Below are 14,510 nucleotides of genomic sequence, written 5' to 3' on the forward strand. Positions count from 1 at the left end.
TTCAGTTGGTAAGTGTAGGAGTCAAATTCAAACCCAGGCAGTTTGGTTCCAAACCAATAAAGTGTTATCTGGAATTCACTTGGAACCTCTTCTGGCCCTAACAGATGGTGTTTTGTGATTCTGATAAACTGAGGACACTGCATATACATTAAGGATAATTTCAGTCTCAAGGTTAAGGAATATATTTCAGAGGTCTTTAATAGAAATGAGATAAAAAAGAAGGAAGAGGAAAGACAAGATGGGAGAACACGTTACATCATTTAAGAAATCTTTCTGATTTCAAGAACTATTCAGATGATTAAAATGTAAAGATGATATCGATATTGAAATTTTATACATCAGCTCCAGGAAATTTTAAAATAAGTCTATCCAAGGGAGAATAATCCCAAAGAAAACATTTATGTTTATTATTATTATTGCTGCTATTGTAAAAATGTCGTTTGGCACTTTCTCAATATAAATGTTTACAAAATTTTGTGTCACATTCTCCACACAATGTTCTGCTAAGATTAAAAAGAAATGTCATTCTGGATTATATTGTGGTTATTGGCTTTGGTCTGAAGATTACTCTTCTTTAACTGAACATGCAGATGCACTTCAAGAACGTAAAAGAAATGGAAAACAATACAGAGGCATCAGTAACACCATTCTACACAGAAAAGAATATACACATACATATGTATGTGTATGTATACACATAGATATATGAGCATAATGGAACATGATGGGAAGAAATGGTAATAACATAATATAATGACATAGTCAAGAAGCTGGGACCAGTGGGTTGAAGTGGTGAGGTAAGTGAAAAGAGGTGAGCATTGAAGTGTGCGGTATTTTACAGCTGCTATTTAAAGGATGGAATATTAGAAACTATAAATAGTAGTTTTGAGTCAATAACTGCAATAGTTAGACTAGATCTTTTCAGGAAAAGAAGAGTCTGTAGCTTAAAGACAAACATATGCCTTTCTTTTCAATTTCACTTCTCTGATATTTTACAGTATAAAAGGTGGGGCTGTTGTCAGGCTCTGGAAGACACATGAGTGTTGAATCCTGAAATTATTCCCATTCCAGGATGAGTCAGGACCTGAAGCAGACATGGACTAATACAGTTACGTTCCTAAGAATACATGGTTTTTCATCTTCTGGGACTCAGGGAGTTAGCATAGTTTCTACTGAAGAAGTCAGGGCGGTGATAAGGTTCTGCTCCCACTCTGAGCATCCCGGGATGGGCCAGAGGACAGAAGGAGCTGAGCAAGCTGCTGCTTGCCATCCATTGCTCTTCCACTGGTATCCCCAGCTCTAGCCCCTGTGTTCCAAAGGAAAACTGCTGCTGGGCATCACCCCTGGTAGTGAAACAGCCGACTTAAACTCTATATAGCACTCAGGAAAATGGCTTGGGATCCAACAGAAGAAGGCCCAGTGAATTTTAAATGGCACTCTTAGCTGGAGTTGACAACCTTTAATAATGTGAACTAACTCACTTTATTCTTGTCTCTTTCCCAGAAATATTCTAATTTAGCAATAAATCCCTTGTGTGGACGTCAAAAATTCTAACTTATAAAACAGGTACATTAAAAGGTGACCCCTAGTTTTATGAAAAGATTTCTCATTGTTTCCCTGGAGCACTCATTTACTATGTTACCTATGAACCACAAATTATTTGACAGAAAGGCTTATTGGTTAGATAAGGTAAAGCTAAATTATTATGACAGTATTGACTACGTAAAGACAAACAAAATTATCATCAGCAACAGAGATAGTGATAAAGCACCCATGAAGTTAAATGCAATTCAACAGGGAAATGTGATTCTACATATCAAAATTTATATAGTTAAAAAACCCAGTCTCTTTATAATGTAAATTGTACCCACATTTTATTTCAATGCAGTTAAGTTCCTATGAGTTAAAAAATTTTAAAGTAAATGATATTCAGATTCTATTTATTTATTTATTTGACACAGAGAGAAAAAACAGAAACAGAAGGAGTGGCAGGCAGAGGGAGAGGGAGGACCAGGCTCCCTGAAGGGCCGAGAGCCTGATGTGGGGCTTGAACCCAGGACCCTAGGCTCATGACCTGAGCCAAAGGCAGACTCCTGAATACTGAGCCACCCAGGCATCCCAGTAAATGATATTCAAACATTAGTTTAAATTCATTCCGCATTTATTGAACTTTAAATGAAGAATGTGTTTGAAAACCATTTATAATGCTGGACTTTGCTTGTAAAATTAATGGTTTTTTTTTTTTTTTTTTTTTTTTTTAGGTTTTCAATGGTAGTAACTACCAAGTTAATGCATTTAGAAATATACATGCTGATATATTCAGATTCTTTAGGAAGATGCTACTGGATATTTTACAAACAGAGAAATTTCCCAAAATAAATTTGCATATTATATTTATTTTAAATCGTGTGTATGCCTAGAGCAAGTTGGCAATTACTTACTTTTGAACAGTCAGATATAGCTAAAGTGTTCAGTTCACCAGGCAGCAGGATATATCCTACATACAAGTAGAAAAATGGAAAAGACAAATCTACTTGAAGGTCTGCCAGAAAAGGTATTGAAAAAGCATGTGCCAATGAGAAGACAGTGGGGGATGGGGAAAGCTCATCTAACACAGAAGATGAGCAAACTTACATGCTTAGTAAAATTAAAAAAAATAAAGCAATCATCATATTTTTCATTTTAACTGAATATGTGGATCAGGTCTCCTTTTTCACTATTTTTCATCTTTTTTTTTTTTTTTTTTTTAGATTTTATTTATTTATTTGACAGAGAGAAATCACAAGTAGTTGGAGAGGCAGGCAGAGAGAGAGAGAGAGAGGGTAGCAGGCTCCCTGCTGAGTAGAGAGCCCGATGCGGGACTTGATCCCAGGACCCTGAGATCATGACCTGAGCCGAAGGCAGCGGCTTAACCCACTGAGCCACCCAGGCGCCCTCATCTATTTTTTAAAGATTTTATTTATTTATTTGACAGACAGAGATCACAAGGAGGCAGAGAGGCAGGCAGAGAGAGAGGAGGAAGCAGGCTTCCTGCTGAGCCCAACTCCAGGGCATGGCCCCAGGACCCTGAGGTCATGATCTGAGCCAAAGGCAGAGGTTTTAACCCACTGAGCCATCCAGATACCCCACACAATTTTTTATAATTTTAAGAGAACAGGACATACACAACGAAAAGTATCAAAAGCCTACTACTGCAAAAAAAAGGACTTTACTGAGGTATACCTAAAAAGGTGTTGTAACTCATGGGAGTAGAATGGGATTGGGTTGATGTCATGGCATAAATCTTTGTAGAATGACATATAGCATTGAAATAGAAGTCAAGAGAGTTGGCTTCTATTTCTCTGTGCTTAGTAAGAGTTACTAGTTAATGTTCCTTTGCCTCGGTTTTCTTATCTAGAACTTAAAAAGCGTTATACCAAATAGTCACTGAGGTTTTCTGGGTTATCTGTGTAATAAATTCCTTTTATTCTTGGCAATATTTTAAGAAGTCCAGCCACTCTACCAAGAATTTGGATTACCTACTGCACTGCTTACTGGTAGATTATTTTTATGCCACCATTTATGCTAAAAAAACTCATTAAATATAGCCACACCATCATCTGTTGTATCTAAACTGATACAAATAATTCATTGAATTTGCCGATTTTCATCATTTTTAAGAAAATAAAATCTCTGCTCTTTTTGTCGCCAAATTGTTATTGTCCTTTGTGCTTTTACTGGTTATACTGTACAAATCAAAAATACCCAGGTTAGTTATGTTTGTGAAAGAAGGATTCTAATGATTAGGAAAATAAATAGTATGAAAGTTTTACTCTAGAGTTCTTAGGTAGCATTTCAGAGAAGAGGTTTTGCAGACATATGTGACATATGTGCTCCTGGCACACAGCTCCTACAACTCTTGGAATCTCTTGTTGGGTAGTGTCTATGGTATGTTAATGACACGACTCCTGGTCTCTTGTGGGCATTAAGGAGGAGTAGAAATGGCTTTAGGATGGTGGCTGATTGTCAGAAAAAACAACCTAGTGATTAAAGGGTTAGAACATTCAACCCCACTTCCCACCTTGGAAAGGGAGAGAAGGGCTACAGATTGAATCTAATGACCAGTAGCCAATGATTTTGTCAATCATCCTATGTAATGAAATCTCTATGGAAACCCTAAACAACAGGGTCTGGGAGGCTTCCAGGTTGGTGAACACATTGATAGGTATGGAGCCCAGAGAGAGTGTGGGGGGCTCTGTGCCACTCTCCTCAACCCGCTTTGCCCTATGCATCTCTTCTATTTGGCTGTTTTTGAATTCGTGGCTGAAATGGGGGCAATCTGTGCTGTTTGCTCTAACTCTGGGAATGAGTATGAAAATTGAATTAAGTTGTATACCCAACTGGTGTCAGAGAATTGGAGAATTGGTTAGTGCCAGAAAACACCACACATCTGTTGTCAGGAAAAAAAAAATGCAACATATCCCACAGTCCTATAAAAACCATGCACTTGGGTGTCTGGTGCCTGGGTAGCTCAGTGGGTTAAGCCTTCGTCTCAGGTCATGATCTCAGGGTCCTGGGATCGAGTCCCGCATCAGGTTCTCTGCTCAGCAGGGAGCCTGCTTCCTTCTCTGCCTGCCTCTCTGCCTACTTGTGATCTCTCTCTGTCAAATAAATAAATAAATAAAATCTTTAAAACAAAACAAAACAAAAAACCATGCACTTATGTGGAATAAATCAATGCTCTAAAAAAGTTATTCCTGAATCAGAAAAGCTGAAGTTACCCTGCCATTCCACAAGGGATGAGCCTGTAATTTGAATGACCAAGTGTCTCTATCAGAAGCAAAACTAACAAACAAAAAACAAATTACAATTTAATTAAATTTCAAAGTGTAACTTGAATGCTTTTAAAATAAGAGGTGGGAAACAAATCAAAAGGACAATGTAATGTCAATTAGGCTCTGTCCCCCATAGATTGTTCAATCAAACATGTTGCAATTACACTGCCAACCATTTTTTGTCTGCCCTGCTCCATAAATTACTGAATCTAGACATAACTCCCGTCTGTGAATCAAGTCTTACAAAATGGTCTTTGGGGTCCAGAATTGTGTGTCTGTGTGAGGCAAAGACAGAGAGAAACAGAGAGGAAAGGCAACAGGACCAAGATTATAAGGAAAGTCCAACTCCAAATCACCTCAACATAAATAATATTTTACCAAGTGAGTAGAAAGAATACTAATGTACATAAGTTGTTCAATTGTGGTAAATTTGAGAGACAGAACAAGGGAGCTGGCTTACTAGCGATAGCTCTCAATGGTAGACAACTGGAAATGATCTATTGACTCTGTGGGCTTTTTACCCAAAAATAAACCAAAGGAAAGGCAACCAACCCTCTCTTCCTCTGTATTCACCGAAGACTTGAGGCCTGGATTGACATTTTTACATGAGCATCTTTTGAAGTAAAACCCTCTGTGATCATTAAAGAATGTTACTTTTATTTTTCAGGAGGTGGAGGGAAGCAGTATCTTAAAGATGCCCAACATCGGATGAAAGCAGAAACATTTATTCCAGACTACGTTTTTCCCCAAACACCTGGCATTTTGCCATATTTGCAGACATCCAAAATGCTGCCAAAAAATGGGACTTGTTGTGCATTTACATGTTAATAGTAAGGAGGTAAAATATTCAAAGATTAGGCAGAGCAGTAGAAAATATTTAAGCATAGAATTCAAAACTCCCTCCTTTCTGATCCAATATTTTGCCACTCAATGGTAATATCTTCAAAATTCAAAACAGGCGCTCTTTCATATTAAAATTCATGGCTCTGAATGTAGCTGAGGTAAATATTTTACTCGTCCTTTGGTACTCTGCACATGAAATTTTAAAATAATTTAAACAACCTACAGCTCGTCAGTGACCAAATGGAGCTCTGGTAAAAATAACTATCTTTCAGTTCAGCACCAGCTGGCTATATTTAAACCCTGTATTATGTAATCTTAAAGTGTCCTTGCTTTTAGTTGGTGTCTTAAGATATTCTGTTATAATGCCTGTCCCAAATCACTTCAGCCTCTAACATCTAAACACTTCAGGCACAACAGGATCAAATTAAAGTGTTCACAGGCAATCGAAGACAGAAAAAATCCATTTGAAACAGTATATAGGCCATGATACCTTTAAAGTAAAATCTCAGTCTTCTCTCTTTAAGTTTGTAGTTACTATAATTAGGGCTGGCAGATCCAACTGGCGGTGGTTTTCTTAATTCTGCAAAACATCTAAGAACCTGATTCTTTAATCCTTACTCCAGTAATACTCCCAAAGGAGATGAGACTGTGGCTGGGGCAAGAAGTACAAAATCAAACTGAGGCTGGAGAAAGAATCATTTTCAATACATTTTTCTGAGCAGGTTGCGACAGCTGAAGATATTTTAAACTCTTCCTTTCCTTTACCAAATTCCAAGTAACACAACTTGTATTTTTTTTTTTTTACTATATTCATTGTATATTGTATTAATTTATGGTCAGAGAAGATACAGTAATTTTTTCAGTTTTCTCTTTTAGCTATAAGCTGAAGTATAATTCTCACTCATGGCTTTCTAGCTTAGAGTCTGGTTCATTATTTTTCAACACTGAACACGAAACATGCTAACTATCTCGCAGGGATTAATATACAAAGCTTTACATTTCATAATATAAAGTAATACCAAATATTATTTTAAAAACAAAATCTGATTGGATATTTTCTTTTATAACAATTTTAATTTGATCTATGGTCTTCACTGATCTCAAGCAATCAGTAAGAACACGTTACACCCAGGAAGCAGATATGTCTCAATGACGATCATCACACATACCTTCTGGAAAAGTGAGACCTAACTCCGAGTCAGTGAAGATGTCATATATCTTTATAGTTCTTCACTGGTGAGCTTCCTCCCTGGTTTCATGTACAGCAAATTTCCCAGTCCCCTGAAAACAATCGGCGTGGAGGCCGGCTCCACTGAAGGGTCTATCAAGCAAGTCGATGGGACGGCTGAATTTATTTTAGCCCTGTGTCCAAAGGGTGCAACTTGGCACCTATTTTTAGGAACTGAGCTCTGTATAGGTGGGGCCTGAGTCAACCACTCTTTTCAGAAGTGTGCCTCTGAGGGCATTCTGCCTCATAGTGTCCTCAGTAATGTATGCATGGCCTTAACACATGTGCAGTCAATCAAACCCCTTCTAAAGCCATAACTAACCATCGAGCCAGCGCTCAACTTCGAAAGGAAGCCTAAATGACAACCAGCACTGATAAGGAAAAAAAGGGCTTAAAGGCCTTGAATTTCTCCTATCTCTTTGAAAAACTTCAATCTTTTAAGAGTCAAGAATACGAAGATAAACCACATAGGAAAGAGTTCTAATGTATCCCGGTGGAATTTGGATTCTCAGAAAGAGGAAGCATTATTTTTATTTAGAAAATGTGCTTAGGTATGGGAAATGTTTGCTTTTTGAGGCTTCACATGCAAAGATTAACATTATTGTAGTGTTTATAAAGTAAAGAGCGAGCTCTGGTTAAAGAAGCGAGGAAATAAGGGGTTAAGAAGGTATTCTAGCTTAAAATTATTTGGCATGAGGAAGAGCAGTCAGGGGAAAAAGTCACCTCACATGCTCCTGGGGTCATAATATTAAATGTCCTGTGCTGCCACCCTACTTACTCAGCATGACCTGACCTAGAAGAAGGTAGACCTCCCTAAGAATTGTTATTTAGCTCCACAATGCCAAGACCTAATATATCCTAAGTAAATAAAAAACAACCAGCTTTCCCTATCTGTCCTCTCTTGTATTATTTTCTTTATGCAGCGTTAGGTGTGTATGCTTATGGCCTCACAGCAAACCCAAATAGGGAACAAGAAAATTGCCCTTTGACTTAAGAAAAGACTTGACATATGTTTATACTCTCTTTTGCACAAAATGTTTACAAGCGAGCTCTCTCCCATATCACTTACTAAGAAAGACCAGTAAAATTACATTTTTCCATATACAATATTGAATTCTTTTAAAAGTAGGTCAAGGAGTGATATCCCAGCTGATCAACTCTAAGAAAAACCTTCAAAAATGGTGTTCCTGCACACTCAACGAGATCTTTCAGGGCCAGGAGCCAGTATAGTCTAATTATTTTAGACTGTGAGGTCCAGTGTGGTAGCCACTTGTGGCTATTTAAATTTTAGTTGATTACAGTTAAGTAAAGTTAAAAATTCAGTTCCTCATTGTGGCATTTGCTACATTTTAAGTACTCTATTGCCACTTGTGGCTAATGGCAATGCCTTAGTGCCTATATAGCACGTTTCAGAAGATTCTAGAGACAATGCTGATTGAGAGCACAGGATTTCAACACAGCTTTGATACGAACTAACCTCTTGGACTGGCAAGTTTCCTATGTTCTCTAAGCTTCACTTCACTCATCTGCGATTAAACACAACTAAGTTTAACTACTTTAAATGGTTGCTGTAATATATAGGGACGCCTGGGTGGCTCATTCGGCTAAGCATCTGCCTTGGCTCAGGTCATGATCCAGGGATCCTGGGATCCAGCCCTGCATCGGTTCAGGCTCCCTTCTCAGTAGAGAGACTGGTCCCCCGTCTGCTCTTCCTTGCCATTCATGCTCTATCTCAAATAAAAAAAAAAAACTGTAAATAGAATAAAATAATATATGTAAAATATTCAGTTCAGTCTAAATCTAGGGCAAAATGTTTATTTTAAAATGATTATTGTTATGTTATCTTGCTATATATTTAAAATGGCACTAGATCTAAAATCACAGTAATTTGATTGAAATTATGAAGATCAATCTTATAATATGTATGCAGTCAACTTTACTCTTATATTTGCATACAGATGCTAATGATGTTTATAGTGGTTTTATTCTTTCTACATATTGTCAATTACTCAAAGATTTGACTGATAGCTCCTTCATTTTCTCTTCTTATTCAAAACTACCTGCTTTCTCATTCCACTGTGTGTTAGATTTCTTCAACTGGTTCTTTAAGTTCACTTAAGATAACCTTTCTTCAAACCTCCTGTTTTTACCCTTTCAGGAAGGAAATATATTCGATTTAAATACATATACATAAATAACATTTTATTTTCATATTTTTTCTCATAAATTTTCCAGTGTTCATAATCATCCAAAAATTCAATGATTATACATTGCTAAAAGGAAAAAAAAAAAACCAGATAGGAAAAGAAAACTTGGTGGAACATCATGATATAACTGGTAATGGATTAAGAGCAGTAAATGTCAGTTCTATAGTAGCATGCATAAATTAATTGACCTAAGATAAAGCAAAAGTTTGCAGTTACAGAACTGATTAGCTATCATACAATTTGGTTTACTCATTTTAGTCATGAAGACAATGAAAACATCAGCACCCAGATTTCCTTACCATTTATTATTTTAGTTGTTTCAGACACTGATTTTCATTCTTCATTTGATAGGTGGATGAGTGGATGGATAGTTCGGTAGGTGGATTATAAGATAGATATATAGGTAGGTAGATAGATGATAAATAGGCAGGTAGAAAGATCCATAAGGTGATTCCTTGTATCAAAAATTTTAGAAAGTTGAAGTGGAACATTTGCTCCCTGTCCAATACACAAAAGTACTTTAAATTATCTTCATAGTGCCTGATACCTGTATCTGTTACAACCTTTGGTAGTCAGCTGAAACCTATATAAGACTGTTGCTTCTTAGGATCAGACCAATGCCCTCACTGAGACTAATTTTAAAAGCTGGATCAATTACAAATATGTGTGTGTGTTTATGTGTGTGAGTACATGCATACATATATATGTACATATATACAAACATATACATACACATATGTATGTATCATCAGGGATCAGCCAAACAATAAGGACCAGAGGGAGTACAATTCAAGAAAGGCAAGAACTTTGAATGTGAGCGGAGGATCTGAGGCGCCCCTGGCGGTTATTTGTTGATCTGGATGCAGTTAGAGGCTGAGCATCCATGCTTGGCCAGGAAAAGCACTGCTGCTGGGGAACAGGAAAACACAACTTTTGGCAGTTCCATCAAACTGGAATGACAAAATTAGAGAGTAGTGGGACCTCAAATTTGGTTTTCTCTCCAAAATACCTGCTAAATTCCAACATTTCATGGGATAGCACATATCATCATAAGCCCAAATACAGAAAAGAAAAAAAAAAAAAAAGGAATAGTCCACATGTTAACGTTACTTCGGAAACAAGATCTACGAGGAGAACAAGACAGTTGAAATACCTCAAAGGAAAGAAATGACTAAAGAAATCTGCAATAACTGCTTTGTCCCTGCAGGAGCTTAATAGTATGGAATTAGCTAGAGGAGGAATGAGGATTCTTACTGGAAGAGAGGGGATGAAATAGCAAAGATTTTGGAACTTGATCTGGCTTCGGGTGATAAAATTGGTGGCTTGAGTACACTCAAACACAACCAGTCTCCCCCTCGAGACATTTATCAAATTCTGAAGTTTCACAGGGTGTGAGGCTAAATATCCAAGCTGAAGACTTCTGAAAAGTAGAACAAAAATAGGATCTGACAGATTCTCAATGAAACCCTAAATTAAGGTAGTCAGCCTCTTCCCCCCTCCACTCCATCTGCCTAGCAGAGGAAAGGCTGAACCTCTCTGATGAAAATAATATCACCTGGAAATTTTTCATTTTTGTATATGGAAACACAGTGTCTGATTTTCAATTAAAAAAGCAGGGTAAGCATACAAAGAGAGCACTGTTACTGAAACGGAGAAGAAAAAAAAAACGGAAAAGAAGCAGATGTTGTAGATATATGAGTTTGCAGATAAAAACTTCAAAATAATAATGATGGATACATTTTAGAAAATATAGGAAATAACATATAAGGTATATGAAGGTATTGGGGTGGCTGGGTGGCTCAGTGGGTTAAAGCCTCTGCCTTTGGCTCAGGTCATGATCCCAGAGTCCTGGGATGGAGTTCCGCATCGGGCTCTCTGCTCAGCAGGGATCCTGCTTCCCCTTCTGTCTCTGCCTGCCTCTCTGCCTACTTGTGATCTCTGTCTGTCAAATAAATAAATAAAATCTTAAAGAAATATATGAAGAGATGGACAATTTTATAATTAAATTATATAATTTTATAATTAATATAATATCAATTATATATTATATTAATATAATAAACTATATAAAATTATATAATTTTATAATTAAAAGTTAAAATTCCAAAGTGATATTGAAATGGACATCTGGAATTAAAAAAATACAATTATCAGAAATTAAGAACTCAATGGAAATTTTAACAGTAGATTGGAGACAGGAAAAGACAAGATTAGAAATCTTGAAAACAGATGATTAAGGAATAGAAAGATTTGATTTGTATATTTTATACTGAATATCAAAAAGTGCTCACCAGATTTTCTGCAGCAATATAAGACTGTTGGATCATACAGCTACAGTCCATTAAAATCTAGGTCTTTTTTGCATATGTTACTGAAAGTCACATCCACAGTTTCTTATATTTGTTTAGTTTATGCCTGAGTGAAGGGTAATAGTGCCACCCCCTTATTACAGCTTGCTTCTGCCATCCAGTATTGTTGGTCTCTTCCCAGGTTGCAATATATGTCTTATCTAAGTCTGTGATAAAAGATATTGAACAGAAGAGAGCCTCTAACATATATAAAGTCAGGCTACTCCTAAAGACCTCCCTCTGAGGGGAAACTCATATATGAGTTTATGTCTACTCATGTGTCTGCATTTGTAGGTGTTCTTGATAACCTGAATTAAGACATATCTAGTTAAGGGATTTCAAAATTCTATGTGCTTCTTTACTAGGTCATCAGTCATCTTGAATTTGTTCCCTTTCCTACTTTTGCTGGTACTACCATTTGGGGCTGAAAGCCTATTCTCCTTGACATAAAGTATAGACATCATCTCAGAATTCATTTGGTTTACTTTCTTTTCTTGTTCATTAATATTAAAGCTTTCCAAGAAAAGCTAATGAATATTCTTTTTTTTTTTTTAATTTTCCCTTAACAATTATATATATACAAGAGTTCTGCCAGGGATTTAAGTAGGTGATTTACATTTGCTCTCTCTTTTGGTCACAGTAATCCCCAAAAGTTGGTGTTATCCCCAATTCATATAAAGAAATGGAGGACGAGTGAAGTTAAACTTTTCAAAGACAAAAGTTGATCATCAGCAAAAATGGGGATTGGACTCAATTCTGTTGCTTCTAAATGTTTGGATTATTTGGGATATATTATATATCATGACCTTAATCTAAAAAAATTCCATCCAATCACTATTATGTATGCTGATTGATATACTTTGAAAGGGATCACCTCTTTTACATATTAATGAATCCTATGGCTAGGCATAGGGTAGATCTAGAGTATATAGGCTCTGATAAGGTCTTTCTTTTACACAGTAACAAAGTGAATGATGAGTGGACACTCTTGAGACAAGACGAATGGATGAGTGAGGGCTTTAAAGTTGTGACAACTAAACTTCAGTCATCTGAGATGTAATCCCTGGACCAACGGGGTCAATCTAAGATTTTTTGAAGAACAAAAATTTTAGAGTTTTTAGAATTAAAGAAATTGTATATATAAATATTCAAATCCTACTTTATTATCTAAGCCCCCCCCAGGTAGAGTTGAGCAATATGCTTTGGACAGTTAGGGATATAGCCCATTCAGTTGTCATGAAAACAGAATTGGGGTACTAGTAACTGAATTGTAGTTGAATTTAATTAACTGTAATTTTCACCTGCTCAAGTGTAATTCTGTTAAAACTGTGTCACGATGTTAAGGATACATGAATAAAGCCTTCAGGCATGTAGACTCATATTTAAATCATATCTCATAATCTTATGTAGGGTGATCATATGATTTGTCATGCAAACCAGGTGGTTGTATGAGTGAAAGGAACACTAATAATAATCATCCTAGAACAATCTAGGACAGTCCAGGGAAAACAGGGATGTGGAATCACCCAACAATAAGCCAAACATGGACTCTCTTGACTCACCATTGGTGTCCACATATAGGGAGATTTTCAGTGACCTGGCTTCCAGCATAAAAAAGAAAAAAAGAAAAAAAGTTCTTTCCAAGGTACTTCAGTGTTTGGATAACTCCTATTGTTTAAATATAATTTGGATTAAACCTGTCCCTTTTAACAGAGACTGGAGTGAATTAACGAACTCCAGGGAACCTATGAAATTTGATCCAGAAAAAATGAGAAGTAAGTTATAATTAGGGAACTACCTGATTAAAAAAATGGACAGAGGACTATATATTCCTGATAGACTTCTTATTAAATTTTAATAAAATAAGAAAATATTAGGAAAAAGCAGGATAAAATAGTATGAATTGCTAATAATGGGAGAGAGAATTTGTATGTTTTTTGTTTGTATAAGAGAGATGAACACAAAGAAGAAAATGAGGAAGAGGAAGGAAAGAAGAGGAGAAAGGGGGGGAGGAGAAAATATGCTGAAATTTTTACAGAATTTCCAATAGTGGTTATCACTGAGAACAAACATGAATCTCTTTTGGATGACACATTGCACTGAGCACCCTCTGAATCAGAAGGGGGCACAGAGCTTTCCCAAATAACAGAAAAAGACTTTGACTCATGTTACTATGACCAAAACTATGAGGTCTTCCCTCAGTACCATGTGAGATACCATTGGGACCCACCCAAGCTCTAGTCCTAACTCATCTGCACTCCTACCCGTCTCAGTATGCATTCAGCCATGTACCACACCTCTCAGAACAGAAGGGAAAAGATGAGGTGGGCCCTTGGGTTCTTAACAAAGCCCTTTAGAGATACATGGTGGAACTCTGTATAATTTTTAATGCTTCGTACTATACAAAAGACAGTTTACACGTTATATCTGACAACCTAAGTTAATCTTGTAAGGTATGGGTTAGAAGTTTCAAGCTCTACTCAGCAAATTTGGATAAGATCAAAAATTAAAGACTTCAGATGTAGTTCTGAAGAAAAAAAATTCTTAAAACATTGAGAGAAATTATAAGAGCCAAGTGTTCAGTGATGGTAGAATAAAAAAAAAAAAAAAAAGAAAGAAAAGAGAATGCCTGCCTTATCCAAAAGAAATGCCACACTTGAATCAATTTCAACATAATGCAAGTAAAGTAAATAAGTCAAGATATCATAAAAAAGCACTGCTGGAGGATGGTAAGGGGCACTGAATTGATGAGGCAAACTGATAACATAGCTTTTAAAATTAGTTCATTTTTGAAATAGTTGAAAAATTTACGTGTTATATTTCTTGATGTGCGCAAAAAGATTCAGGAAAAGAAGCTTCTACAGAACAGTTATAGGTGTTATTAAAGAATGAATAAGATAAAATAAAAGAAAGGGGAAAAAAGGCTAAAATAGGTTGCAAGAAGATATAAAAGTTAAGAGAAACTTAAAATGGAATTTGAGATAGTAACAGGCACTTATGAAAAAAATAAATTCCATCAATGGAGTGGGGGAAAGACCTGAGAAATCTTTCTGTAACACAAGAACAAAAT

The 14,510-nt window shown here is 36.3% G+C and overlaps 1 protein-coding gene across 2 annotated transcripts in view; it reads right to left on the minus strand.

The window, feature by feature from the left end:
* XIRP2 (xin actin binding repeat containing 2) overlaps positions 1 to 6,984 on the minus strand; it is a 77,281-nt gene extending 70,297 nt beyond the window's left edge. For both annotated transcript variants that reach the window (XR_014300605.1, XM_082690940.1), the window contains exon 1: positions 6,827 to 6,984. The gene's annotated coding sequence lies outside the window, so the exon portion shown is untranslated. The remainder of the gene's footprint in view (positions 1 to 6,826) is intronic.
* Between the last annotated feature and the right edge of the window lie 7,526 nt (positions 6,985 to 14,510).

The sequence above is a fragment of the Mustela nivalis genome (assembly GCF_964662115.1).
Source record: "Mustela nivalis genome assembly, chromosome: 11".
In the NCBI taxonomy this organism is placed as follows: domain Eukaryota; kingdom Metazoa; phylum Chordata; class Mammalia; order Carnivora; family Mustelidae; genus Mustela; species Mustela nivalis.